Source organism: Colobus angolensis, unplaced genomic scaffold (genome assembly GCF_000951035.1).
Source record: "Colobus angolensis palliatus isolate OR3802 unplaced genomic scaffold, Cang.pa_1.0 Scaffold33, whole genome shotgun sequence".
NCBI classification, from domain to species: Eukaryota; Metazoa; Chordata; class Mammalia; order Primates; family Cercopithecidae; genus Colobus; species Colobus angolensis.
Window position 1 is genome coordinate 13,092,180 of NW_012116599.1, and position 5,387 is coordinate 13,097,566.

The 5,387-nt window shown below is 52.5% G+C and overlaps 1 protein-coding gene across 2 annotated transcripts in view; it reads left to right on the top strand.

Annotated features, from left to right (window-relative positions):
* The window catches only part of SAG (S-antigen; retina and pineal gland (arrestin)), a 41,449-nt gene that overhangs the window by 3,617 nt on the left and 32,445 nt on the right, over positions 1-5,387 (top strand). The gene's annotated exons all lie outside the window — the stretch shown is intronic.

The following is a 5,387-nucleotide window of genomic DNA, read 5'->3' on the forward strand; positions in this document are numbered from 1 at the left end:
TTTTTTTTTTTTTTTTTTTTTTTTTCTTCTTTTGAGACGGAGTCTCATTCTGTCACCCAGGCTGGAGTGCAGTGGCGTGATCTCGGCTCACTGCAACCTCCGCCCCCTGGGTTCAAGCAATTCTTTTGCCTCAGCCTCCCTAGTAACTGCGACTACAGGCACCCACCACCACGCCTGGCTAATTCTTGTATTTTTAGTAGAGATAGGGTTTCACCATGTTGGCCAGGCTGGTCTTGAACTCCTGACCTCAGGCGATCCCCCGATCTTGGCCTCCCAAAGTGCTGAGATTACAGGTGTGAGCCACCACACCTGGCCCATTATGGCTGACTTCTGAAACCCGTATGGGGGCCAAAGAACCTCCCCATCCTTACTGTGCCACCCAGGAGATCCGGCTTTGCCTGTGTGCTTTCCGCCTTCTCCTTTCCTAGCTAAGGAACTCGGTCATTTTAATCAAGTACTCTGATTCTTTCGTCCTCCAAGCTCTTTCCCAAGTTGTATCTTTCCAGTCCATTTTATCTCAACTTCTGGCTGAAGAGGAAACCACTCGTGTTGGTGTCCCACGTTGTTTTCCCCTTGCTCCTAGATAGACGTCCTTTCCACCCAGAAATGTAGAGGGTTTCTGTAGATAAGTCATCACAGTGGGGAAAAGAGAATTCAATTCCTGTCTCATGTATTCAGATCATTCTGCCAGCGACGTCTGTGTGGCCCCAGGCATGAGGTGCCAGGGCTTTGAGCCCATTTCTCTGTGATTCTCCGGACGCTGCCCTCTTCTTTGACCTTCATCCTCCAGCAGGTGGCTAAATGCCCCCGCTCCGGCGTCTCACCCACACTTGACAACATCCAGAAGGAAGAAGCTGTGGTTTCCTGGGGTCTCTTGTAAGGGTCAGGAAATCTTTCCCAAGCCTCTTCTCCCATATCTCATTGGCCAAAACTGGGTCACATGCCCACCGTAAACCAATCCCAAGCCAGAAGAATTAGATGATCACAGTGAATCAGGCCAATCAAGAATCGTTCCCTGGAGCTGGCCTCCTCTGAGTACACTGCCTGGTGGAAGATGGTGGTCACTGAACACAGTTTGCAGCTCTTATCCAGAAGAAGGGGTGTGTGGCTGTTGGATGGCCCCCCGAAGGCTGGCTTCAGTCTCCATCACCCACTTCTCTACCTGCCCCCGTCCTGCCCCTGCCCTTCCTGTTGCAGTGGAAGGGGTGCTTTGCTCCCATCTGAAGTTCAGCACCTCTTACACCCTGGGTTTCATGGTTGGCCACCTCCTCAGGGGCCTCAGCCATTGGTCTGGTGGTTTACACCTGTATTCCCAGCATTTTGGGAGGCTGAGGCGGGTGGATGACCTGAGATCAAGAGTTCGAGACCAGCCTGGCCAACACAGAGAAACCTCGTCTCTACTAAAAGTACAAAAATTAGCTGGGCGTGGTGGCACATGCCTGTAATCCCAGCTACTCGGGAGGCTGAGGCAGGAGCATTGCTTGAACCTGGGAGGCAGAGGTTGCAGTGAGCTGAGATTGCACCATTGCACTTCAGCCTGGGCAACAAGAACGAAACGGTCTCAAAAAACAAAACAAAACAAATAAATAAGTACCGATCTTATGCACCTCAAAACAACCACCAGCTACCCTCGACCCTGTATCCTTTCTAGTTCTTCTTCCCTTGCAACCAAACCTTTTGAAAGAGAAGAAACATGTCCTCTCTTCACCTACCCTCTTCTCTCCCAACCACTCTCCAGTGCCCCTCATCTGCACCACAGTCAGGCTGCCTAACTGGCCCTCCCCTTGCCGATCCATTCTCCACTTTGCTGCTGATATGAGCTAAATCTCAGTGCTCCCTTCTATAAAATGGGCTCCATTCCTATCTCATTGAGTTGCTGTGAGGATTAAGTGAAACCATGTGGTCAAAGTGCTTAGCTTGGCCCTTGATACATGATAAGCACTCTAAATGCTATTTAATTCTTCCAAAAGCTATTTCTCTATTTAGCTTCTCTAAATACTGTTTAATTCAAGTCTTTCATCCTGCTTAAAACGCTTCAACGTCTTCTGAGGTTCTTTAGGGCCGCGTCCTATGAGACCATTTCAGCAGCAGCCTGCATCCCCATTCGGTGGCCATTCACCTGCAGGTAAAGCCATTGGCAGTTCCAGAAGCATTCTCAGGGCCCCGGGCTTTGTGTACATTTTGCTCAGACAGCATGCCCTCACCGTCCCCTGTCCCCTGGCTATGCCGTTTGTCCACTGGATAGAGCCTCCTCTGAAAGCAAGAGCCTTCCCTCTCTCCTTCCCTCCTCACTGCCCTCCCCTCGGGCTTCCTCCCCGCCAGCCTTTGCCCTGGCATTTATTCCAGGGGCACAATTGCCAGTTCACTTGTTGGGCTCCCAACCAAAGAGCAGGGACCTTGGGGACCAAGGGGATGTCTTCTTCAGTTTTTATTTTCAGTAGCCAGCAGCTGCTGGGGCCTCCATAGCCGTGTATGGGATGAATGAAAGCAGCACTTGCCTAATTGACAGGCGAAGTCTAGCAGAGGAGACAGGCTCCTGCAGGAACACCCAGAACGCAGTGTGCTGCACGCTGAGGTGGAATCACAGGCCACGTGCTCCCGGGGCATCAAAAGTCAGGGGGTGCTGGGCAAAGGGAGAGATGGGGACCCTGAGGTGTCGCCCTGAAGCGTGGATAGGATTGCCGCCAGGTGAAAGTGCAGCAGAAGGGCCTGCCTTAGAGTGGAAACAATGGGAACAGAGGCACAAATCTGTGGTGTCTGGGGGAGCTGTGGCAGAGCCGCTGTGGCCAGAGCCCCGGGAAGAGCGGAGCTGTTAGAGGGGACACTCTCAGGGTGGCCACGCACAAGGCCCTGGAGTTTATTCCACAGAGAAGGAGTGAGCAGCCAGTAGACACTGAGCGGCTGAATAGCAATGTGATAGTTACCATTCCTGCAAGGCGGCCTCCACATAGGTCGATTTGAGGAGAATTTTTTTTTTTTTTTTTTTTAGAGACAGGGTCTTACTCTGGAGACCCGTGAAGATCTCTTTACCCCGTTTGTGGGAGAGCAGGGTTGGAGTACAATGGTGTGATCATAGCTCACTGCAGCCTCAACCTCCTAGGCTCAAGTGATCCTCCTTCCTCAGCCTCCCAAGTAGTTGAGGCTACAAGCAGGCACCACCTTGCCAGGCTAATCTTTTTTTTTTTGGAGAGATGGCAGGGGGCAGAGGAGGGGGTAGCACTTAGTTACCCAGGCTTGAACTCCTGACTTCAGGCGATCCTTCCCACCTCGGTCTCTCAGTGCTGGGATTACAGGCATGAGCCACTGTACCTGGCCAGAGGAGAGTTTTTAAAAGGGGCTGTTTGCTAAGGTGTAGGCAGGTGTGAAAGAAATCACAAGAAATAGCCAGGTACGGTGGTGGCTCATGCCTGTAATCCCAGCACTTTGGAAGGCCGAGGTGGGTGGATTGCTTGAGCCCAGGAGTTTGAGACCAGCCTGGGAAACATGGCGAGGCCCCGTCTCTACAAAAAAAATATAAAAAATTAGCTGGGCATGGTGGTGTGCAACTGCAGTCCCAGCTACCTGGGAGGCTGAAGTGAGAGGATCACTTGATCCCAGGAAGCAGAGGTTACAGTGAGCTGAGATAGTACCACCGCACTCCAGCCTGGGTGACAGAATGAGACCTTGTCTCAAAAAAAAAAAATTACAAGAAAGAGCTCAGTGCACCACATGGCAGCGACGAGCAGCTGGGCGCTGGCACCTCCCTGGGGCTAAGGGATCACACAAGTCTCAGAACCCCGAGGCCCTCAGGGCTACCTGCCAGGTGGGTGGATTGCTTGAGCCCAGGAGTTTGAGACCAGCCAGGAACTGTGATCCCCACCAGGGGGCTGTGCCAGCCCCAGACCCGGCCACCATGCAGGCAAGGTGGGGGCAAACATCTGGCTCACCTTGCCCAGAAGCCAGAAGACCAGGGAATATACTAGGGCAACACACCCTGGTCAGCCCCCCAGAGAGGATCTTGAGGGCAAGGCCAATACACCCACAGTGTTTAGGAAGCTGGGACTCACTGCAGGAACCAGCAGGTAGCGGTGTGTGTCCTGGTCAGCTCGCTCCTCTCAGATGCCAGGCTTCCACACCACCCAGGCTAGTGAGGCCTCCCAAATATGCTTAGCGCTGGGAGTGTAAGGTGTCCTACGGAATCGTCTCTGTAAACCAGGGTGCTAGTGGGATTTGCTCGAAGTCGCTTCAGCATCAATCATGCAAGTAACTTAGAGGACACAGGGCCACCCTTCGGGACATCTGATGTGGGTGGAAGGGGAGCGTATAGGAGAGGACTTAATGCCAACAAAAATGGTTCAGGCCGTTCCTGGAATACAAAATATTCATTTGAAGAAGGGGGCCAGCCAGGGGGGCCACACTCAGTGAAAGAGTGTGCTGTCATTCTTTGCTGCACTTGGCAAACACTGAATCCCTGTGTGCCCGGGACTGTGTAGTAGATGCTGAAACATGTGCAGAGACTCCGGGTTACCACCACCAAGGCACAGTCCTATGGGTTAAAGTGCTGAGGGCTGGGGAACCCAACCCTGCTCTCCCATGAGTGGGTGGAGACCTTTGCTGCCAGGGGCAGGACAGGGGCAGGGCCTGTGGGCCCAGATGATGGCCATCCCCTCTCCACCCAGCTCCCTCGGGATACGGCTCCAGGTCTACCTGTGCAGAAGTTCACCTGGTGGGATTTCAGGGGCTTCTCCAGAACTCCCACCTCTTTGCTCTGTTTTTTTTTTTTTTTTTTTTTTTTTTCTTCTTTTGAGACGGAGTCTCATTCTGTCACCCAGGCTGGAGTGCAGTGGCGTGATCTCGGCTCACTGCAACCTCCGCCCCCTGGGTTCAAGCAATTCTTTTGCCTCAGCCTCCCTAGTAACTGCGACTACAGGCACCCACCACCACGCCTGGCTAATTCTTGTATTTTTAGTAGAGATAGGGTTTCACCATGTTGGCCAGGCTGGTCTTGAACTCCTGACCTCAGGCGATCCCCCGATCTTGGCCTCCCAAAGTGCTGAGATTACAGGTGTGAGCCACCACACCTGGCCCATTATGGCTGACTTCTGAAACCCGTATGGGGGCCAAAGAACCTCCCCATCCTTACTGTGCCACCCAGGAGATCCGGCTTTGCCTGTGTGCTTTCCGCCTTCTCCTTTCCTAGCTAAGGAACTCGGTCATTTTAATCAAGTACTCTGATTCTTTCGTCCTCCAAGCTCTTTCCCAAGTTGTATCTTTCCAGTCCATTTTATCTCAACTTCTGGCTGAAGAGGAAACCACTCGTGTTGGTGTCCCACGTTGTTTTCCCCTTGCTCCTAGATAGACGTCCTTTCCACCCAGAAATGTAGAGGGTTTCTGTAGATAAGTCATCA